The 24740-nt window shown below is 42.9% G+C and overlaps 1 long non-coding RNA gene and 1 pseudogene across 1 annotated transcript in view; one reads left to right on the top strand and one right to left on the bottom strand.

Moving 5' to 3' along the window:
* Positions 1-17841: 17841 nt before the first annotated feature.
* LOC103592533 lies at positions 17842-19247 on the bottom strand (annotated as a pseudogene).
* Positions 19248-22467: 3220 nt separating this feature from the next.
* Positions 22468-24740, top strand: part of LOC103592532 — a 4183-nt gene continuing 1910 nt past the window's right edge. The window contains exons 1-2 of the long non-coding RNA XR_550669.1: positions 22468-22867; positions 24354-24528. This is a non-coding gene — a long non-coding RNA (uncharacterized LOC103592532). The remainder of the gene's footprint in view (positions 22868-24353; positions 24529-24740) is intronic.

The following is a 24740-nucleotide window of genomic DNA, read 5'->3' as shown; positions in this document are numbered from 1 at the left end:
CATCATTATCACCACCACCATCACCACCATCACCATATCATCATTATCACCACCACCATCACCACCATCATCACCACCATCATCACCATCATCATCACCACCACCACCACCACCATCGTCATTATCGTCATCATCATCACCATCACTGCCATCATCATCATCATCATCACTGTGCTAATCACTTTATACGAACTGATTTAATCCTCATGAGAACTTCATGACATAGATGCTATTATTATCCCAATTTTACAAGTGAGGAAATGGGACCTCAAAAGATTATGTTTTGTGCCGAAGGTTACATTTCCAATCTATATCTAGGCAGTATCCTTGGATGATTGGTTTTGTTTGCTTTTGTTTTTGACATGAATGCAAGATCATATCTGTTCCTGCTATAAATTTCATCTTGTAGTCAGCACTTACATTAGTCCGTTTCTGTTGCTTATAACAGAACACCTAAACTTGAATAATTTATAAGAAAACAAAATTTATTTCTTACAATTTGAAGGCTGGGAAGTCCACAGTCCAGGGGGCACATCTGGTGAGGGCCTTCTTCTTACTGGGAGCTCTCCATAGCAACACAGGGTATTATCATACCCTGCATACATGGTGAGAATGGGCTGAGGAAGACTGAGCTAACCTCCTCACCTGCTTTCCTTTTAAAGCCATCAGAGCCATTCCCATTGTTGCATGCATGACGGATCACCATATCATCATTATCACCACCACCATCACCACCATCATCACCACCATCATCACCATCATCATCACCATCACCACCACCACCACCACCATCATCATTATCGTCATCATCATCACCATCACTGCCATCATCATCATCATCACTGTGCTAATCACTTTATACGAACTGATTTAATCCTCATGAGAACTTCATGACATAGATGCTATTATTATCCCAATTTTACAAGTGAGGAAATGGGACCTCAAAAGATTATGTTTTGTGCCGAAGGTTACATTTCCAATCTATATCTAGGCAGTATCCTTTGGATGATTGGTTTTGTTTGCTTTTGTTTTTGACATGAATGCAAGATCATATCTGTTCCTGCTATAAATTTCATCTTGTAGTCAGCACTTACATTAGTCCGTTTCTGTTGCTTATAACAGAACACCTAAACTTGAATAATTTATAAGAAAACAAAATTTATTTCTTACAATTTGAAGGCTGGGAAGTCCACAGTCCAGGGGGCACATCTGGTGAGGGCCTTCTTCTTACTGGGAGCTCTCCATAGCAACACAGGGTATTATCATACCCTGCATACATGGTGAGAATGGGCTGAGGAAGACTGAGCTAACCTCCTCACCTGCTTTCCTTTTAAAGCCATCAGAGCCATTCCCATTGTTGCATGCATGACGGATCAATCTGTTCAGGAGAGCATAATCTTCACAATCCAATCATCTCTCAGAGGCCCCATCTTTCAATTACTATTGTAGGATTTCCCACCATCATAGCACTGTTACAATGAGGATTAAAACATTTCCAACATACGAACTTTTGGGGGACCCATCTGACCCATAGCTGCACTTTACTCTTACTTCACACTGTCTTTCGGATTCCTGGTTCTTTCATTCCAAGTGAATCTGCCTGCCAGCTTCATGCTGTCTGTCACCATTTGAGAAGAATACCTTCTGTGTCTTCATCTAGACCATCCACAGGTTAGAGGCTGCCTGGCAATTTTCTACAGATTCTGCTTACTGAAGCCCAGCAGCTGCACGTCTCCCAAGGCTCCCTGAGCCTCCAGCCTCCTAACACACTCACAGAAGCCTAGCGGGTGTGACAGGGCATGATTTGTATTTGAACATGTTTGTATTTGGTTCCTGGTGAACATGCTTCCTCCTCTCTGTCAGATCTCCATTCCAGAATCCTTCCCAGGATAGGCCACAGCTTCCAAGTTTATAGTGTGTGAAATCAGCCCTCTGGGCAGGGCTAGATGCAAGGAACAATAGAATGCAGGGTCAACAGAACACATGTCCCAAAGAGGAGTACAACCAATTAATTTCTATAGATAGTTAGATCTCAGAGGCTGTCCCTGGGTTCCAAGGCTCCCTGCCTCTGACCGCAGCAGTGCAAACGCAAGCCTTCTGTGTTCCAAGTAAACCATAGGAGGCTGAGCAGCCAGGGTGCCAACATTTCTTTTTTTTTTTTCCTTTTTGTCTTTTTTCGTGACCGGCAACGGATCGCAACCCTCAGTGTCGCGCCCGTACCGGACCGGGACCGGCATCGGGATCGCAATCCTCGGTGTCGCGCTCCGCACCTCGCTCAGCCAGTGAGTGGTAACTGGTCTGTATGTGGGATCTGAACCCTCGGCGGGAGCGCTACCGTGCTCCCAAGCGGCGCACTGTAGCAGTGCGCCACCGGGCCAGCCCCCCAACATTTCTATAAAGCAGCTTGGGGCAGCAGTCTCATCAGAAGGGAAGCTGGTGTTGGCCTTGAATTTTTAGATTATTTGTTTATGTGGGACCATTTGCAAGGAGTAAAGGCATTTCTGGGTACTGTCCCTGTGCCAACTGACCAGAAAGGCTGAACTGATTTCTCTCCTCTCTCCTTTCCTGGTTCTGCTCTCTGACCCCAGGCAATTAACATAATCTAGCTATGTTCAATTACCCATCCTTTCCACATTGTCTACCACCTGCTCCTGGTGCTCCTCTTGGCTTCCTGTGAACCATGATTGTGAAAGCCTTGTGATTCTTTTTTTTTTTTTTGGTGGCTGGCTGGTCTGGGGATTCGAACCCTGTTACCTTGGTGTTATAAGGCTGTGCTATAGCCAACTGTGTGAGAGCCTTGTGAATCTTAGAGGAGAGCAGGAGGCCCTGGGTCTGCCACCAGCCTAGACTCCCTAACCACACCATTGTCACTGAGCTGCCTGAGCTGCTGTGAAGCAGCAATGCAAGCACCTGGGGCAACTCTTCCACACCAGTGCGTTCCCGCTATGAAATCATCATGCAAACTTGAGCACCATCTCTCGGTGTGGTCAGGCAGAAGGGCTGTGCCTCTCACGCTAGAGCAGTTAGCCACCATCGGCAGACTGAGCCTGGTGGAAGATCCAGGAGGATTCAGGGAAGGCTTTCTTGGTTCTCAGAGCAGCATGCAGTCCAAACAGTGCACCTGCTTTTGGGCAGTGGGAACCTCACATGTCACGAAAACTGATGGGGCAGACAAGGGAGCTCCAGCCAGAAATGGAAAGTACCTCCAACCTTAATGAAGTGAGTCCTTGGTATGACCTTGACCTTTTACAGTGCTGATTCTGACACATTATCATTAGGAAAACACAGTGGTTTAGGGAGAGACTCAAACACTGACTGCCTGGGCTAAAATCTTTACCAGCTCTGTGATCTTGGACAGTCTAAATTCTGCAAGCCTCATGTATAAAGTGAAGATAATAATTGGACCTACCTCCTTGGTTGTGAAGATTAAATGAAGAGGTAATATATATAAGGTATTAAGAATACATATAAAGTTCCTGACATTTAGCAAGAGCTTTGTAAGTATTAACTATTATTATCATTATCATCATCATCATTATAGGCACCATTTACTAAGTGTTTAATATGTACCAGACACCGGGCTAAACATGTACGTGCATTAGCTTATTGAACTTCACTTTGAGATAGGTGTTAACCTTGTGCTTCAGTTGAGGAAACTGAAAACTAGAGAGGTTAAGTAACCTGCACAGAGTTAAACAAGTAAGTAATTGGTGGGGTCAAAATCTGGAATCACGTTTCTGACTCCAAAGTCAGGCTGTTCTTGCCCTGTGCTACAGTCCACAATAACAGCTGTCTCACTGAGTACTTCCTACGTGCGGGGTTGGGTGCTAAGCACTTTGCATGTCTTATCTCATTTAATCTTTGTAATCCTATGAGGTAGATTCTGTTGTTATCCCCATTTTGCAGATGAGAAAACCAAGGTTCAGAGAAGCTAAGCAACCTCCACAAATTTTTACAGCAAAGAAAGGATTTAAATCCAGGCCTACCCAACTCTAAAATCCATTCTGTTGAGTTTGACTGTAAACTGGTGAACAGGGTGCTCCTAGAAGGCTGATAACAGTAACGGGTGACTGTGACTTCTGATACTCACCTAAACCCAGGGGTACACAGTTTACCCAGTCAGCCCCATTTTCTGAGCTACCATGAGGGGCAATTTCCACTTTGTTTCTGTGCCTTTCACATGTCAGCTTTTTGTACATCCTGCAAGAATATGGAAGAATCATAAACATTTCAGGAGGAGGCCCTGATGTGTTATGCAAAGTCTTTGCCGCACTGCTATAGGTAGAATCTGCCGGTATACTCCCAGGCTGCTTTCCTTAACCAAACACCTGAGGTTGTGTGACTGCAACATTCCAAGTATGCATTTCAGCATCAGATCATGAGAAGGCAACTTGTTTTGTGTTGAGTGGCAGTATAGGCAGAATATGTTCTCCAGCCTGTAGATCAGGAATTTGTAACCAGGGGTGTGTGGCTGGGCTTCAGAGGTTCCAGGAACATTCTGTATGTGTGTGTGTATTTTACTGGAGAGAGAGCACATAACTTTTATAATATTCTCAAAGGAGCTCATGACTCAGAAAATAGTTTAAAACCTTTTTTCTAGATTGTAAAATCACTAAAAGAGAAAGCTCCAAAAACCACAACAAGGGGGCCGGCCTGTGGCTCACTCGGGAGAGTGCGGTGCTGATAACACCAAGGCCACGGGTTCGGATCCCATATAGGGATGGCCGGTTTGCTCACTGGGTGAGCGTGGTGCTGACAACACCAAGTCAAGGGTTAAGATCCCCTTACCGGTCATCTTTAAAAAAAAAAAACACAACAAAAAAGAAACCCTGAGTACCCTTTAATGAAATGGCCGTGCTCCCTGGAGACAGGAAAACACCTTCCTTTAGCATTAATGATTTATGCTATAACTAATACCTGTTCTCTGTATCAAGGGAGTGTGTGTGTGTGTGTGTGTGTGTGTGTGTGTGTAAAAGAGAGATCGCTAACTATGTGTCAGATAGATACCAATAAGAGGGCTTCAAAAAGTTCGTGGAAAAATAGAATTAAAAGATAATGCAAATCTTTCTGTGAACTTTTTTTTTAAAGAGTAGTCAAGTGCACTAGTGAGGAGAAAAGAGCAGAAAGAGTTCTATCTGTAACTGACTATGAACAATCAATTAAAATAACCACTCTCCATGAACTTTTTGAAAACCCCTCGTATTAGCTCTATTTTCTAAGTGGGAAAATTGAATCCTGCAGAGGTGTAGGAACTAACCCTAGGTCAGTTAGTAAGTCTGTCTAAATCCCAAGATATCTTACATAGATTTGTAAAGCAAAATACAGTACAAATCATAGAAACAATTATCATATAACACACTTAATATTTTTTTAAATATTTCTTTTTTAAGGGAGAAAAAAATTATTGGAGAAAATTTCTTTCCCACCCCTCCCCCCAGATTTTTCTAGAAAGCCTATGCCTGATTTTCTTATCCTTTCTTTTCTCTTTTCTTTCTTAAAATAGTTCTTAATGGGCCGGCCCAGTGGCACACTGGAGAGTGCGCCACTTGGGAGTGCGGCAGCGCTCCCGCCGAGGGTTCGGATCCCATGTGGTGACCGGTTCCCCGCTCACTGGCTGAGCGCGGTGCAGGCGCAACACCTAGGGTTGCAATCCCGTTGCCGGTCCCCGGTACGGGCGCGACACCGAGGGTTGCGATTCCGTTACCAGACAGTAAAAAAAAGACAAAAAGGAAAAAAAAATAGTTCTTAATTGTTATTATAAATAGGACTTACCTGTGCTAAGGAATGTCCGGCAGGACGACGGTTTTATCCCTGCACTTACATACTGGGCTGTGTGAAGATGAGACAGAAAGGGCATCTGCCAGGAAGCGGGGTCTAAAAATGAATGAACGTGGAGGTTCGATGACTTTCGCAGTGACCATCTGTTCCTCTTCTCAAAGCCAGGCCAGGAAAAGAGCTATTTCAGATCATGGGAAATTAAAAGCTTTGAATTAAAATTCACCCCGGGTGTATTTTCTCAGTGAGACACTATGAGAGTGTTCATGCCCAGATGTTACAAAAAAACATTTCACTGTAGTCAATATTTGATCTTTTGCCCACAAAAGATCAATTAAGTCAGAGCTAGGAACCAATAGGATATGTATAATATAAATGTCTGGCCTTTGCCCCAAATACTACTTCACAGGTGGCAGGAGGCCATTCCCGTGCTTGACCTCTCCTGCGCTTTGTCCCATTAGCCAATTCTGACCCATCCTCTGAGATTAGGCTCCTGTCACACCTTTGGAGAACCTTTCCTGACCCCCATGGCTGAGTTAGGTGCTGCTTCTCCTTGTTCCACCAGAGCCTTATGAATGCCACTCCCATTGTGTTTGTCACGCTCTTTTGTTAAGTTTTTATCTTTTTTTTTTTTAAAGATGACTGGTAAGGGGATCTTAACCCTTGACTTGGTGTTGTCAGCACCACGCTCACCCAGTGAGCTAACCGGCCATCCCTATGTAGGATCTGAACCTGGGGCCTTGCTGTTATCAGCACCACACTCTCCCTAGTGAGCCACGGGCCAGCCCAAGTTTTTATCTTTTTAATCTCTCTCTTCCACCAAATTCTAGGCTTTCTGAGGTCAGTTTAATGTCTGGTACAAAGAAGATGCTAAAAAATTGGTGTACTTGCTGTTATCAGCACCACACTCTCCCTAGTGAGCCACGGGCCAGCCCAAGTTTTTATCTTTATAATCTCTCTCTTCCACCAAATTCTAGGCTTTCTGAGGTCAGTTTAATGTCTGGTACAAAGAAGATGCTAAAAAATTGGTGTACAGGCCTGGCCGGTTAGCTCAGTTGATTAGAGCTCGGTGTTTTAACACCAAGGTCAAGGGTTTGGATCCCCTTACTGGCCAGCCACCAAAAAAAAGAAAGAAAATGGTGGACTAATAAATTTGTGTTTGTTTTTTTCCCCATCCAGAAGTAATTGCAAGGATTGGTGTTCTTAAAGTAGAATTACTTAAAAGGCACTTCTGACAGTGGGAAAAAAGGGGCCACTGGAGGAGATTAATGGGAGATGAGCCTTCTGTCAGGACTGTCAAATCAGTGCTCAGAGGTAAAAACATCCTAAGGAAGTACACTAGGGATATGTTGCTGTTTAACAAATTACTCCAACACTTCATTTATTATCTCGCATTGTTTCTGTTGGTCAGGAATTTAGACAGGGCATATCTTGCCTCTGCAGATGATGTCTAGGGCCTCAGCTGAAAGATTAGAGCAGAAGCTGGACTCATCGGAAGGCTGGTTCACTCGCATGTCTGGTAGTAGATGTTGGCTGTTGGTTGAGGGTCTAGCAGGGCCTGACTTGAGTTTCCTTACAACATGGCAGCTGGGCTTCAAGGGCAGATGTCCTAAGAGAGGAAGGGCCAGGTCAAAGCCACTTTGTATTTTATTTCCTGGCCTTAACAATCACACAGCATCACTTGTGCCATATTCTATTGGTTGAGGCAGTTACAAACGTTCATACAAGTTCAAAGGAAGAAACAATGTTGACTCCACCTCTCAGTGAAGGAGAGGCAACATCACATTGGAAGGAGAGTTTGTGGGATGGGATATATACTAGTGCAGCCATCTTTGAAAAATGCAGTCTGCCACAAGCCGTCATGGGGAAAGGCCAAATTCCTCATAATAGAGAGCATGTGTGAATCCCTTGTGTGAGATAAGAGAGATGAATCAAAGCAGATGGATTTCATGAAGGCGGTGAGTTTTTCCTTCACTTTCAAAGTGCAGTAATTATAACTCTGTCAAGAAAGCAAATAGAAAGAGGAAGACTTAACCCCTTGTGACAAAGATCTGGAATGTTAGAAGGTCCTGCTTCCAGTGATCAGATCTACTTCATTGTCTTGCAAAAAGGAGGCAGATGTAGTCACCAGAGTGATGCTCACGTGAACTCTCTTTGTTGAGGTCATCTATAGCCCTTCCTCCCATCAGTTTCCCTCATTCCTGGCTCACTGTCATCTTGTCATAATTCTTGATTATTTTATTGTCCATATTGGTGATACCCTGACCACTCAACCTCTTCAGCTCCTCTCTCTCAATGATCTTGTCCTCCACCCTTCTCAGCTACTCTCTCTATGGTCATAGGGTCATACCTTCAACTTTGTCATTACCTCCCATTGCAGCCTTCCATGACCACTATTTAAGCTATCTTTCAAGTCCAGGAATTTCTTCAGCACTGCAACAACCTGTAGTCCTTTGATCCTACCACGTGAAAGCACTGTCCCTCACACCTCAGGACCCCACTTCCCTTCCTCCCACCCCACTTAGGTCAGAAGTCCATCATTAGAATCTCCTCTTTGCACATGCTCAACTCTCTTGCCCCCTCCCTCTTTGTATTCTCCTAACAAACCCAACCCTGATTAAACCCAGCCCCACCCCCCACCACAGCTGCCACCATGCAGCTCTGGTCGCACTCTAAATTCATGAAAACACCTCTAGTGGGTCCTTAATGCTGCCTGTAGTCAGACCTTTCCCTGAAATGGGGAAGCAGAAATGCTGCCCTAAACTGCTCTTCCGCCCGAAGAGAGCACTCACCTGGGGTGACTTTTCATTCAGAGCTGTGACCCCACATCTCTGGGTCAGAGCCCATCATCTTCCAGGCAATGCTGTTCAGACCTTAATGCACCCCACCCAACTTTCAGGAGAATAAGAAATCCTCTTCAGAAAACAGCTCTTTGCTGACACCCAGAAGAAAGCTTTCTGGTGGCTTCAAAACCAAAGTCTGCTAATGTGACATCCTCTCTGAGGGCACCCTTTCCATTTCCGCTTCATTTTCTGTACACTCAGCCTTGCTGAGAGAGCTATTTTGACATCTCCATCTATTCTTAGCACCAAGGCACAAATTCATATTTTCAGATAAAACGAAGTTAGAAGAACTCCACGTTCGTTTTCCAGATTCTTAGTGAGAAAAATCAAGAGCATCTGGGGAGGTTTGGGCGGTGGAGGGGGCTGTAACCAAGTCAGACCCTCCAGAGTCAGGTGGAAAGTGCCTGAACGGAAACTGGAGACTTTGACAACATGGAGATGTGTCACCTCAGGCAAGTCCCTTCGACTGCCTGGGTCTCGACCTCTTCATCTGCAAAGTGAGGGGACCGGATGAGGTCGTTCTTAAGGTTATTTCTAGATTGTTCATTCCGACTTTGTCACAGGATGTTACAACATTCACAGTTGCCCCTGTTTTTTCTGCATCTACTTCATTTATTTATCAGTTTTACAATCAAGTAAAGGCTCTGCTTCAAGTAAAGGTGACAAAATAAATAGGACACAATTTTTGCCCCTTAGGGACTCACATTTCTTATGTCACATCGCTTGATATAATGTATTTATCAGTTTTACAATCAAGTAAAGGCTCTGCTTCAAGTAAAGGTGACAAAATAAATAGTACACAATTTTTGCCCCTTAGGGACTCACATTTCTTATGTCACATCGCTTGATATAATCCTATAATTATGACATAATGTGATGAATGTTTGGGGGAAAAGTCTGTTCTAAGTATGATAGAAACAAAATAGAAAAAGGGATTAGTTCCAGCTGTGAAGGTTTCAATTCTTCACAGAGGAAATTGTATTAGAGAGTATTCTTAAATGATCAATTGGACTTTGCCAGAGTGTGGTGGGAGTAGGGGACACAGAAAGGAGATTCCAATTATGAGAAAGGGCGCAAAGACATGGTGAATCTGGAAATAAATTCCATGTTCATGTACCTCTTCCATTAAGCATATGAGGGAGTATGTCAGGGTATGAGGCTGGAAAAGATGGACTAGAACCTTCTCTCTTCTTTTTCTTCTTATTTAGCTTTGCCAGAGTGTGGTGGGAGTAGGGGACACAGAAAGGAGATTCCAATTATGAGAAAGGGCACAAAGACATGGTGAATCTGGAAATAAATTCCATGTTCATGTACCTCTTCCATTAAGCATATGAGGGAGTATGTCAGGATATGAGGCTGGAAAAGATGGACTAGAACCTTCTCTCTTCTTTTTCTTCTTATTTAGAAAAAAAATCTCATTTTAGAATTATCCCAAGTTTTTAATTTTAAGTCAGGGTTTCCCTGCTGTTACTGAAGTCTTGCCCTCTCTAGCCCAGTTCTGTATTATGTACATATATAACACAGAGAAATCTGGCCCTTTAATTTACTTATTCCATCCATTTTCCACGTAATGTGTAAGGCAGCAAAAAATAGCAGCTTCGTTTTACGGAGGGAAAAGCTGAAGCAAACATTGATTTGTAGAGGGCCGGCCCAGTGGCACACTGCTACAGTGCGCCGCTTGGGAGTGTGGCGGCGCTCCCGCCGAGGGTTTGGATCCCACATACAGACCGGTTCCCGCTCACTGGCTGAGCGAGGTGCGGGCGCAACACCGAGGGTTGCGATCCGTTGCCAGACATGAAAAAAGACAAAAAGGAAAAAAAAAACCAAAACATTGATTTGTACATTGCTCAGTATCGAGGAAACAGATGAAAATATGCCCTGTGTCATTCCTTCATGAAAATTCCATGGCTCTCTGCTCCTTAACATTTTCTACCTAGAGTCATACATACTTTAAGGGAAATGGTTATAAGCAATCTTAACTACCTGGTGCAATCACACTAGGACTGTCGTGAGGGTTAGATTTTGAGTCAAGTATGGCTTTAAGGAAGGATTAAATATTGTGAACACCATATAAGGTTTGGGAAGAAAGCATAACATAAATTACCACTCAGAATATGGGTTGGCGAGATTAAAATCTCCCTAAGCCCCTGAGAATAGCTGCTCCTTTTTCCTAGTCTAATTGTTTCATTAAAAGTCATTGTTGCCTTTTAAAAAATCAATCTGGGAGTAAACTTCACAGGACAAAAGCACCCAGCTGGATCACTACCATCCAGGATTTGGCCTTTGGCCTTAGAGATCCATATTAGTTCTCCCAGAACTGATCAGAGTTTAGACTCCACTTGTGTGAGGTGGACGGCTGTAAATCAGGTTCTTTCTGTTGTGTCTCTAGCTCCACCTACTGGGAAAGAAGTGCCTTTATTAGGTACCTTCAGCTGAAAGTGTCAGAAACCTAACTCAGGTAGCAAAGAGGAAAGAGAAAAGGGGAAGGAGCTCAGAGCAGATTCTGTCTGAAGAAAAAGAGGATTAAGTATATTATCNTGCTGTTATCAGCACCACACTCTCCCTAGTGAGCCACGGGCCAGCCCAAGTTTTTATCTTTTTAATCTCTCTCTTCCACCAAATTCTAGGCTTTCTGAGGTCAGTTTAATGTCTGGTACAAAGAAGATGCTAAAAAATTGGTGTACAGGCCTGGCCGGTTAGCTCAGTTGATTAGAGCTCGGTGTTTTAACACCAAGGTCAAGGGTTTGGATCCCCTTACTGGCCAGCCACCAAAAAAAAGAAAGAAAATGGTGGACTAATAAATTTGTGTTTGTTTTTTTCCCCATCCAGAAGTAATTGCAAGGATTGGTGTTCTTAAAGTAGAATTACTTAAAAGGCACTTCTGACAGTGGGAAAAAAGGGGCCACTGGAGGAGATTAATGGGAGATGAGCCTTCTGTCAGGACTGTCAAATCAGTGCTCAGAGGTAAAAACATCCTAAGGAAGTACACTAGGGATATGTTGCTGTTTAACAAATTACTCCAACACTTCATTTATTATCTCGCATTGTTTCTGTTGGTCAGGAATTTAGACAGGGCATATCTTGCCTCTGCAGATGATGTCTAGGGCCTCAGCTGAAAGATTAGAGCAGAAGCTGGACTCATCGGAAGGCTGGTTCACTCGCATGTCTGGTAGTAGATGTTGGCTGTTGGTTGAGGGTCTAGCAGGGCCTGACTTGAGTTTCCTTACAACATGGCAGCTGGGCTTCAAGGGCAGATGTCCTAAGAGAGGAAGGGCCAGGTCAAAGCCACTTTGTATTTTATTTCCTGGCCTTAACAATCACACAGCATCACTTGTGCCATATTCTATTGGTTGAGGCAGTTACAAACGTTCATACAAGTTCAAAGGAAGAAACAATGTTGACTCCACCTCTCAGTGAAGGAGAGGCAACATCACATTGGAAGGAGAGTTTGTGGGATGGGATATATACTAGTGCAGCCATCTTTGAAAAATGCAGTCTGCCACAAGCCGTCATGGGGAAAGGCCAAATTCCTCATAATAGAGAGCATGTGTGAATCCCTTGTGTGAGATAAGAGAGATGAATCAAAGCAGATGGATTTCATGAAGGCGGTGAGTTTTTCCTTCACTTTCAAAGTGCAGTAATTATAACTCTGTCAAGAATGCAAATAGAAAGAGGAAGACTTAAACCCTTGTGACAAAGATCTGGAATGTTAGAAGGTCCTGCTTCCAGTGATCAGATCTACTTCATTGTCTTGCAAAAAGGAGGCAGATGTAGTCACCAGAGTGATGCTCACGTGAACTCTCTTTGTTGAGGTCATCTATAGCCCTTCCTCCCATCAGTTTCCCTCATTCCTGGCTCACTGTCATCTTGTCATAATTCTTGATTATTTTATTGTCCATATTGGTGATACCCTGACCACTCAACCTCTTCAGCTCCTCTCTCTCAATGATCTTGTCCTCCACCCTTCTCAGCTACTCTCTCTATGGTCATAGGGTCATACCTTCAACTTTGTCATTACCTCCCATTGCAGCCTTCCATGACCACTATTTAAGCTATCTTTCAAGTCCAGGAATTTCTTCAGCACTGCAACAACCTGTAGTCCTTTGATCCTACCACGTGAAAGCACTGTCCCTCACACCTCAGGACCCCACTTCCCTTCCTCCCACCCCACTTAGGTCAGAAGTCCATCATTAGAATCTCCTCTTTGCACATGCTCAACTCTCCTGCCCCCTCCCTCTTTGTATTCTCCTAACAAACCCAACCCTGATTAAACCCAGCCCCACCCCCCACCACAGCTGCCACCATGCAGCTCTGGTCGCACTCTAAATTCATGAAAACACCTCTAGTGGGTCCTTAATGCTGCCTGTAGTCAGACCTTTCCCTGAAATGGGGAAGCAGAAATGCTGCCCTAAACTGCTCTTCCGCCCGAAGAGAGCACTCACCTGGGGTGACTTTTCATTCAGAGCTGTGACCCCACATCTCTGGGTCAGAGCCCATCATCTTCCAGGCAATGCTGTTCAGACCTTAATGCACCCCACCCAACTTTCAGGAGAATAAGAAATCCTCTTCAGAAAACAGCTCTTTGCTGACACCCAGAAGAAAGCTTTCTGGTGGCTTCAAAACCAAAGTCTGCTAATGTGACATCCTCTCTGAGGGCACCCTTTCCATTTCCGCTTCATTTTCTGTACACTCAGCCTTGCTGAGAGAGCTATTTTGACATCTCCATCTATTCTTAGCACCAAGGCACAAATTCATATTTTCAGATAAAACGAAGTTAGAAGAACTCCACGTTCGTTTTCCAGATTCTTAGTGAGAAAAATCAAGAGCATCTGGGGAGGTTTGGGCGGTGGAGGGGGCTGTAACCAAGTCAGACCCTCCAGAGTCAGGTGGAAAGTGCCTGAACGGAAACTGGAGACTTTGACAACATGGAGATGTGTCACCTCAGGCAAGTCCCTTCGACTGCCTGGGTCTCGACCTCTTCATCTGCAAAGTGAGGGGACCGGATGAGGTCGTTCTTAAGGTTATTTCTAGATTGTTCATTCCGACTTTGTCACAGGATGTTACAACATTCACAGTTGCCCCTGTTTTTTCTGCATCTACTTCATTTATTTATCAGTTTTACAATCAAGTAAAGGCTCTGCTTCAAGTAAAGGTGACAAAATAAATAGGACACAATTTTTGCCCCTTAGGGACTCACATTTCTTATGTCACATCGCTTGATATAATGCTATAATTATGACATAATGTGATGAATGTTTGGGGGAAAAGTCTGTTCTAAGTATGATAGAAACAAAATAGAAAAAGGGATTAGTTCCAGCTGTGAAGGTTTCAATTCTTCACAGAGGAAATTGTATTAGAGAGTATTCTTAAATGATCAATTGGACTTTGCCAGAGTGTGGTGGGAGTAGGGGACACAGAAAGGAGATTCCAATTATGAGAAAGGGCACAAAGACATGGTGAATCTGGAAATAAATTCCATGTTCATGTACCTCTTCCATTAAGCATATGAGGGAGTATGTCAGGATATGAGGCTGGAAAAGATGGACTAGAACCTTCTCTCTTCTTTTTCTTCTTATTTAGAAAAAAAATCTCATTTTAGAATTATCCCAAGTTTTTAATTTTAAGTCAGGGTTTCCCTGCTGTTACTGAAGTCTTGCCCTCTCTAGCCCAGTTCTGTATTATGTACATATATAACACAGAGAAATCTGGCCCTTTAATTTACTTATGCCATCCATTTTCCACGTAATGTGTAAGGCAGCAAAAAATAGCAGCTTCGTTTTACGGAGGGAAAAGCTGAAGCAAACATTGATTTGTAGAGGGCCGGCCCAGTGGCACACTGCTACAGTGCGCCGCTTGGGAGTGTGGCGGCGCTCCCGCCGAGGGTTTGGATCCCACATACAGACCGGTTCCCGCTCACTGGCTGAGCGAGGTGCGGGCGCAACACCGAGGGTTGCGATCCGTTGCCAGACATGAAAAAAGACAAAAAGGAAAAAAAAAACCAAAACATTGATTTGTACATTGCTCAGTATCGAGGAAACAGATGAAAATATGCCCTGTGTCATTCCTTCATGAAAATTCCATGGCTCTCTGCTCCTTAACATTTTCTACCTAGAGTCATACATACTTTAAGGGAAATGGTTATAAGCAATCTTAACTACCTGGTGCAATCACACTAGGACTGTCGTAAGGGTTAGATTTTGAGTCAAGTATGGCTTTAAGGAAGGATTAAATATTGTGAACACCATATAAGGTTTGGGAAGAAAGCATAACATAAATTACCACTCAGAATATGGGTTGGCGAGATTAAAATCTCCCTAAGCCCCTGAGAATAGCTGCTCCTTTTTCCTAGTCTAATTGTTTCATTAAAAGTCATTGTTGCCTTTTAAAAAATCAATCTGGGAGTAAACTTCACAGGACAAAAGCACCCAGCTGGATCACTACCATCCAGGATTTGGCCTTTGGCCTTAGAGATCCATATTAGTTCTCCCAGAACTGATCAGAGTTTAGACTCCACTTGCGTGAGGTGGACGGCTGTAAATCAGGTTCTTTCTGTTGTGTCTCTAGCTCCACCTACTGGGAAAGAAGTGCCTTTATTAGGTACCTTCAGCTGAAAGTGTCAGAAACCTAACTCAGGTAGCAAAGAGGAAAGAGAAAAGGGGAAGGAGCTCAGAGCAGATTCTGTCTGAAGAAAAAGAGGATTAAGTATATTATCCTGAAGTTACTTATATAGATGTAACCATGAAAATAAAAATGCAAACCTTCTAAATTATCAAAAACACACACACACAAGCAAACACAGACCATACAGCAAAATATTTTTTTAAAGTAATAACTAGAAGTCATAAACACAGACAGTATGCTATAAAGCATAATGATAGATGTAAGAACACTTAGAACATACATATGCTTTATTAATGCCATTAAATGTCCCCATTAAACAAAGTCTCCCAAATTGAATCCCAAAACAAAACCCAACAGAATGCTGTGTACAAACCAAGTGACTCAGAAAGGTTGAAAATACAAGAATGCAAAAGCAAACCAGGCAAATGCAAGCCAAAGTAGTCTCGATCTTAACATCAGTAAAGGCTAATTTCAGGACAGAAAGCATTGACTACATAAAAGAAGATATATTGTAATGATAAAGGATGCAATTAACAATGAAGGTTCACAAAAAATAACCATAAAGAAAACCTCAGGCAATTTCATAAAATATAAGTAATATAGCCAATATTGACATAGAAATGTTTTAACTCTTTCTGAATAATTCTCGGGCTAAAAAGGAAATCAAACCCCAAAACTAGGAATATCTAGAAAATAACTATATAATATATTAAAATTATGTTATATACAATGGAAATATATAATATATATTAGACTATATAATATAATGGGAATATTATAGTATTATAATAATTATATTATATATAATGAAAACTCCTCACATGTATTGCTCAGAAGAAAACTTTAGCCCTAAGTAATTATATTAATCAAGAAAGTGTGAAAATAAGTGACTTAGGCATCTAATATAAGACACTTGAAAAAGAATAACAACCAAAACCCAAAAGGACAAAAGAAATAAATTAATAAATATAAAAGCAAAAATTATGATTTTGGAAAGAGAAGGAAAAGTCAATACTAATAAATAAATCCAAGAGCTGCTTTATTGGAGGGAAAAAACCAAAATGGATAATGCATTAGCTAACCTATTCAATACACAGAATGAGAAATGAGTATAGGGAAATACCACAGATAGATAAAATTAAAAGGATCATAAATGACTTGCTCAACTCTTTAAAAATAAATATGAGAATAATCTAGATGAAATGGACAATTTTTTAGGAAAATACAAATTTGCAATTGTGACCCCAAAAAGAAACTTTAAATGTACAAATTATCATAGAAAAAAACAGAGAAAAAGATAAGTGCATATAGAGTTGTGTAATGAAATACCCAGGAATGAATGTAGAAGCAATCTCTAAAATATACTGAGTGAAAAGATCAAGGTGGAGACAGGCTGACAGATGAGTGTGCGTGTATACACTTAGATGCTTGGATATCTGTAGTATCTCTGGAAGGGTGTGTGAGAAACCAGTAACAGTGGTTGCTTCTATTGAAGGAAACTGGATATGTGAGGAACAAAGATGAGAGAAATTCTTCCTTTTATTTATTTATTTAATTAGTTAGTTAATTTTTGGCAGCTGGCCAGTATGGGGATCCAAAATTCTTTCATTATATAGTATTTTGGGGTGGTTTTTTTTTTGTTTTTTGGCTTTTTTTGGTAGGTGGCTGGTACAGGCATTGAACCCTGGACCTTGGTGTTACCAGCACCACCCTCTAAGCAATTAAGCTAACCAGCCAGCCCTGTAGGATTTTGTACCTTTTACATTTGTTGCCATTTAAATTGATGACATGCAAATATTACTTATTCAAAAATTCTTCTTTGTAAAAGAAGAACCAGAGCAAAGAAATTAGATGCTTTTAAAGGATGTTCTCAAAAAAGAATATTACTTAATTTTCCTAAAGTGGACTCTGGTAAAAAAGAAAGAATTCTTTTGTGTGCTCCCCAAATTCCCTTGGTTGATCAGTGGACACCCAGACACCAGGATGGCATTGTAGGGCCTCAGGGTCTCCCTCAGGTGTTTTGTGCCCTAGGCACTGCCAAAGCTCTATAAAAACTCAAGGACACCAGTCCTCACACACCAGGAAGAATACATTTCTGAACAGCAGTTCTGAGTTTAAGAAAAAGATGACTGTTTTTGTCCAAAGATAGATTTGTGTTTCCTATTGGCAATTAGGAACCCACAAGAGCAAAAACAATTGCTTTAAATGGCTATCAGTTGTTTCTCCTTTTACTTAGTTAATTTTTTTTTTTTTCCTCATTAACCTTTAGTAGGTCTCAAAATTCTGTGACAGATTTTTGGTCAGGTTGTTTCCATTAACAAGTATTGATTTAAAAACTAATAACTTAAAACTGCCACATGATAAAACCAAATGGTCCAGCAAACATCCTCCTTTCCTTCTGAAGGTTTTACGATGAATTGTTATCATTAATTAGTCTTTTACTATTAAACTTAAGCTCAATTGGTAAGAGCTTGGTGTTACGACACCAAGGTCAAGGGTTCGGATCCCCATACTGGACAGCCACCAAAAAAAAAAAAAAACCATCATTACCATTAAACTTAAATTGAAATAAACAGTTCTGAGACCGTTCCTCCACCACTAAGACTGGGGTGGCAGGTATTAGGGATAATATTCATTTAGCCTTCTGAGCTTTCTGGGCAGGCTTGGTGACCTTGCCAGCTCCAGCAGCCTTCTTGTCCACTGCTTTGATGACACCCACAGCACCTATCTGTCTCATCACAAACAGCAAAATGACCCAGAGGAGGACAGTCAGAGAAGCTGTGAGTACACATGGGCTTGCCAGGAACCCTATCAATGAGGGCAACATCACCAGATTTCAAGAATTTAGGGCCAACATCCAGCTTCTTACCAGTAGAATCTATCTTTTCCTCCAGCTCAGCAAACTTGCAAGCAGTGTGAGCTGTGTGACAATCCAGTACAAGGGCAGAGGCAGCACCAATTTGGCCTGGATGATTCAAGATAATCACCTAAGCAGTGAAGCCAGATGTTTCCATTGGTGGATCATTTTTGCTGTCACCAGCAACGTTGCCATGATGAACATCTTTGACAGACACTTTCTTAACATTGAAGCTCACATTTCTCCGGGAAGAGCTTCACTCAAAGCTTCATGGTGCATTTCAACAGACTTCACTTCCATTGTAACGTTGACTGTAGTGAAGGTGACCACCATGCCAGGTCTAGTGGGCCAGTCTCTACTCAGCCCACAGGGACAGTACCGATACCACCAATTTTGTAGACATCCTGGAGGGGCAGATGCAAGGGCTTGTTAGTTGGATGAGTTGGTGTCAAGATGCAATCCAGAGCTTCAAGCAGTGTGGTTCCACTGGCATTGCCATCTTTACGGGCAACTTTCCATCCTTTGAACCAAGGCATATTAGCACTTGGCTCCAGCATGTTGTCATCCTTCCAACCAGAAATTGGCACAAATGCTACTGTGTTAGAGTTGTAGCCAATTATCCTAATGTAGGTACTGACTTCCTTAATGGTTTCCTCATATCTCTTCTGGCTGTAGGGTGGCCCAGTGAAATCTATCTTGTTAACACCAACAATTAGTTGTTTCACACCCAGAGTGTAAGCCAGAAGAGCATGCCCACAGGTCTACCCATTCTTGAGATACCAGCTTTAAACTCACTAACACCAGCAGCAACAATCAGGACAGCACATCAGCCTGAGTGTGCCTGTAATCATGTTTTTGATAATGTCTCTGTGTGCTGGGGCCTCAATGATAGTCACATAATACTTGCTGGTCTCAAATGTCCGCAAGGAGATATCAGTGGTGATACCACACTCACGCTCAGCTTTCGGTTTATCCAAGACCCAGGCACACTTGAAGGACCCCCTCTCACCTCAGCAGCCTCCTTCTCATTTTTCGATGGTTCTTTTGTCGACCCCACCATATTTGTAGGTCAGATGGCCAGTAGTGGTGGACTTGGCTGAATCTACGTATCCAATGAGGACAATGTTGATCTGAGTTTTTTCCTTTCCCATTTTGGCTTGATTTAGCAGTGGTTTTCATGATACCTGTGTTCTGGCAGCAAACCCATTGCAAAAAAGTGACTTAGTTAATTCTTTTAATGGTAAGGTACAAGTTTCTGACTTTTCTTAGCCTCCTAAGATTTCTTTTTGTTTGTTTTAAAATGTTTTTTTGTGGGGTTTTGGGGGTGGCTGGCCAAGCCTCCTGAAATTTCAACCCCACTCTGTGTGCTATATATCCCCCCTACTAATAGTAGAAATCAAGTTCCTAAAATATCTATCTGACCACATGAAAGGAAAAAGTAATTATCACTCTAAAGAGTATGTTAACCACCTAACAGTTGTATTTACCTTTAAAATATGTGAGGGCTGGTCAGTGAGCTCACTTAGAGCATGGTGCCGTAACTCCAAGATCAAGAGTTTGGATCCCTGTACCTGCCAGCCCCCCAAAAAGTTTAAAAAATAAAAAATATATGATATAGCTCTTGAACAATAAGAAAACTTTTAAAAAGACTAAAGCGTATCATTGTTTAAGGTTCTGAAACGGAGCCCCTTTCCCCTTCAAGAAAGAATGGCTGGGCTAGCCAGTTACCTGTTGGTTACAGGGTGGTGCTGATAACACCAAGGTCCAGGGTTTGATCCCTGTACCAGCCAGCTGCCAAAAAAAAAAAAAGAAGAAGAAGAAGAAGAATGGCTTGAGTGATTTGACCTGCTGCAGAACCTGGGATTATTTGTACTTAGTGCAAGATTCTAGGAGCTGGCTGTTACTTACTCCTGGGTGGGCCATAGTTTTAGGAGGGCAAGATGGACCTCTGCTACCATCTTATCCCGGAGTCTTCCACCTGAGCTGCTCAGAGCCTGTACTGGCTTCAGCTGGAACAACTCTGGCTTTTATATCTATATATTTTATATTGTATATATGTATATATTTTTTATATACATACGTATGTACATATACATAAACATGTGTTTTATATATTGAGTTTCCTACAGAGATTCTCTCTGAAATAAAGAATTCTGTAGGAAGAGGGGTGGGGGGCTGAAAGTCAATGATCCAACTTCATGGTACTGATGAAAAGCCCAGGTTCAGAGAAGTGACTTCATAATCTACTGAATCTCTTTTCTTGCCCGCCCAAGGCATTCCACCCTTTTCTCTATACATGCACACTGCCATCTTGTGCTCAAGCTATTTCCTCCACATAGAATGTCCTTCAACCTTCCTCACTCACTCAATCTAACACGATTGCACCTCAAACCTCAGCTCAACCGCTGTAATTTCATCTGTGAAATCTCCCCAGTCTGCCACCCCTAAGCCAACCCAGTCACATGCCTGTCTTTTTCTTACAGCTTCGTCTCTACTGGAGCAGTCTTCACACTCTGTGGTCATGAGCTGCTTGTATGTCTGTTTTCTCCCCTAGACTGCAAGCAGCTTAAAGACAGGTTCCATGTCTCATTCGTCTGTGTACTTTCCCTTGCTATACAGTAAGTGGCATACAGTGGGTATATGCCTTGCATACAGTAGGTGCTTAATAAACATTGATCGAGCCGGACAGTGTCTGAGTGAATGGCCCCTAGTCCCTTGCTCTGGCGCTGCCACACTCCGAGAGCATGCCGATGGGGAGGAAGGAATCAGGCCTTGAATTAACCCTCTGGTGTGCTCTGCGGGCTTCCTCACATGGTGTGGGCTCTCTTAACTGAGCTAAATCTGAAATATTTGTGTCCCTCATTTGAAGTGGTTCAGCCTAGCATCTAGAGAAGAACAGAACTGAAAGTTACGAAGAGAATGAAAGGTGATAAAGCAAAATGGCTCTATTTTCAGAAGAACGTAAAACCCATATTACTGCCTTGTGGTAAAAGTATCTAGAGGACTTTTGAGAAATTATCTCCCTCCCTTGAATCTCCAGTTGAAACGACTCAAAAAAGAATCCCAATTCATCCTTTCTTCCCTCACAGCCCTGATTACTTATTTAGTGGTTATACTAGAACAGAAGACTGGCAAACTGTTTTTACAGATTTTTTTCGTCTTTTTTTTTTAAGTATTGAGTAAAGAGGTGTATTTTTACACATTTTATCAACTCTAAGATGCCAATAATTATAAAGTTCACCATGTTTTTACATACCTTGAAGAAAGAAAACCCTCTGCCAGTTAAACCATGACATGATTTCAGAGAAATTATGAAAATCAGGGCTGGCCAGTTCATCTGGTTAGAGCATAGTGTTATAACAACAAGGTCAAGGGTTTGGATCCCCATACCGGCCAGCCACACACACACAAAAAAATCTGATAAAATATGAAAATCGAAGTGTCTTAGGTTGGTGAAATACAGTATAGCAACACCATAGTTTGTTGTTCAATGATAATCAGTTTCTTCATATGTTACATGAGCAGTTTAGACCAAATGTGCACTGAGAACCCTTCAGGTCCCAACCCCCTTGAGTTCTACAATCCCATGAAGGGATGTTCTTGAGTTGGCCTCGGTGTGTTATGACCACCAGAACAGGAGTCCTGTCCAGGTTGCTTCTGTCCTTTGCCCTTTAAGAGTTGAGGGTCCCCATACTGCAGTGTCCACCCTCAGGACTGACCCGCCCACATTATTGTGAAAAGGCTCCAAGACAGCCCACTTTGATAAGGAAGAAGACACTGCACTTAAAGCCTGGGGAATCTGGCTAGCACACAAGGAGGCGGCAGTGCTTGCCAGACTATGATTCCTCTGGGAATGGCTCCTGTAAACACAAAGCTTTCGTTCAAAGTATTGAATCTAAATTGGCATACAAGCCTGGGGAATCTGGCTAGCACACAAGGAGGCGGCAGTGCTTGCCAGACTATGATTCCTCCAGGAATGGCTCTTGTAAACACAGAGCTTTCGTTCAAAGTACTGAATCTAAATTGGCATATAGTAGAGTGATCATACATCCCAGTTTGCCCTGGACCATCCCAATTAACTCATTTGTTCCAGTGTTCTTAATATCTCCTGCTACAGTTGAGAGTATGTCTGCAGACTGATCGGGGAGGTAATTGAGGCAGGTGGTTGCCAGTGTCCCTTTGGCTAATAATGGTCCCGAATGGTTTGAGAATCATTAATCTCAAGATTTTTTCAGTGTCTGATTGGCTATGCAAGGTGCTAATGCTTGGTTATGAGCCCTTGAGGTATTTGAGCACTAAAGCAAGAAATGTCAACAAGGTGATTGACTGAATCGTTAGGACAGCCATCACCCTTGATCCAACTTAGCTCTTAGTAGAAATTATGTCTTTGATTTTACATTTTCACACTTAAATGACTCTGAATGTTGTAACTACTGCATTTTGCAATCAATAGCATATTCCAATTAGAGAACTCCAATAACATGTTCTCCTTCCTAGGGTCCAGGCTCCCATCTCCTTCACAAATTGAAATGAAGGCTGAGAGGGTAAAACCAGTGGGTCTTTAGGAGACTGTGTATGAAGATTTGACTTGGGCATTAAACACCTTTGTTTTCTGCCTCTTCCCACCAGGAGAAGTTGCTCCAGTGCAAGGAACTGCATTCGACCTGAGAAAGCCAGTGGAGCTTGGAAAACACCTGCACAAGTTCCACATCAATGGTTTTGACCACAACTTCTGTCTGAAGGGATCTAAAGAAAAACATTTTTGTGCAAGGTCAGATACTTTTCACTTACTACTGCTTCTGTAGGGAAGAAGAGACACCAACTCCTATTCGAGGAGCTTTTCCTCTGGCCATATCATAGCATTTAATATGCTACAGGGGACCAAATACCACATCCCATGTCTTTTCAAGGCTCCTATGCCACAGGTGAGCTCTGTAGAATTTATCCCCTGCCCCCACCTGCCACTATCCCTGTGCCCACTATTCAGCATCCCCTCTCCCCATCTTGGCCTATTCTTTGAGACCCATTTTCTATTAGTAGCTCCAGTCCTTCCCACTGAAGTCACCTCTGCCTTCACTGAACTTGCAGAGCCCTTAGTACTTCCTCGGTTTGTGATCTGTGCCCTGCCTACTCCCATGGAAGGATGGCGGCCACGCCTGCCTTGCAGCGTCCCACCTCCAGCCCTGTGTGATAGATGTTTGTGCACACACGCTTTCCTTCTCTCTATATTCCCAGCTCCTCATGCCACTTCATCTTTGTGAGTCCCTACCTCTACCCTAACAGCTACTATCATGCTTGGCACTAGCAAATAATCAGTGTTTGTAGAATGAATGGATTTTAAAGAAAGCAGAGACAATGATTCAATCTTTAATAGAGACAGGAAGAACTTCAAAAACCTCGTCTGCCTCAGAGTTCCAGCACCAGGCCCCAGCACCAAGACCCCAGTGGTGTTCCCCCAGCTCCAGCCGCTCTCCTCCTGTCTCTTATTCACATCTCTCCTCCCTACCCCACCCGAGGAAGCCCTTCCACCTTCTCCCCACTCCCTCAAATCCTGGCCCTCCTCTTCCCAACACCTTTCCCTGAACCTTTTAACTACATACTGTGTTTTGCCTCTCAGTAAGACTGTAAGATCTCAGACTTTCTTTATCTATATCCCTTCAATAACAAGTATAGGACCAGGGAGGAACTCACCTCTGTAGAAGACAGGTTTAATAACAAAAAGGTGGGGGTTGGTGAATCTAATAGAAACCCACAGCAGAACTGTCCTAGGGGGAGACCTGACTGAAAAACAGCTTGCTGAAGCCCCAGGGAGGGGTACAGTTTAATTTAGAAAAGCATCTCTTCTCTTTCATAAGACATAGCTACTTGTTTCATCAGGCCAAGTAGAGAGTTCTGATTCTTTAAGAGAAAGAATCTCAGCCTCTCCAGGACCCTAAAACTGCCTCTCTCCAAGCTGGCTACTCCCTGCCCACCCTACTCCCCAGGTGGCTGGCAGGAGTCTTGTTTTGCCCTTCCCAAAGAAGCTAAGATCAGAGTGAGAAGTTGACATTGAGGATCCTCAAAGCCACCTGCTCATGCCTCACCTATGAGACTGGGAGAATTTTCCATCATGCTCTTCCTACCTCCATCTCCTCCTTAAATCTTGTCCCTGCTTTGTGGCTGGGTCCGATTCCTGTCTCAAAGTTGCTTCCCAGCTTCTGTTCTTCCCTGCCTGCTTTTCTGCCCTGGGCTCATAAGTGGTTTGTCTGTATCTCCAGGGTACATCATGCTGGAAGTGGGCGGGTACTAGAAGTGTATACCACCCAGCCCGGGGTCCAGTTTTACACGGGCAACTTCCTGGATGGCACACTGAAGGGCAAAAATGGAGCGGTCTACCCCAAGCACTCTGGTTTCTGCCTGGAGACCCAGAACTGGCCTGATGCTGTCAATCAGGTAAAGTCACAGGCTGGCTTGTCAGAGTGTTGCTGTGGTCACATCATTCAAGTCAGGCTGTATGATTCCAAAGTCCATGTTTGTTTTCTTCTCTAATTCATGATAAACACAGAAAACCCGTAGCCAAGATACTGACATGGCATTACCTGTCTTTTTTTTTTTTTTCTTTTTGTCTTTTTTCGTGACCGGTAACGGGATCGCAACCCTCGGCG

The sequence above is a fragment of the Galeopterus variegatus genome, unplaced genomic scaffold (assembly GCF_000696425.1).
Source record: "Galeopterus variegatus unplaced genomic scaffold, G_variegatus-3.0.2 Scaffold1169, whole genome shotgun sequence".
Classification (NCBI taxonomy): Eukaryota; Metazoa; Chordata; class Mammalia; order Dermoptera; family Cynocephalidae; genus Galeopterus; species Galeopterus variegatus.
This window is presented reverse-complemented; position numbering and strand designations above follow the sequence as displayed.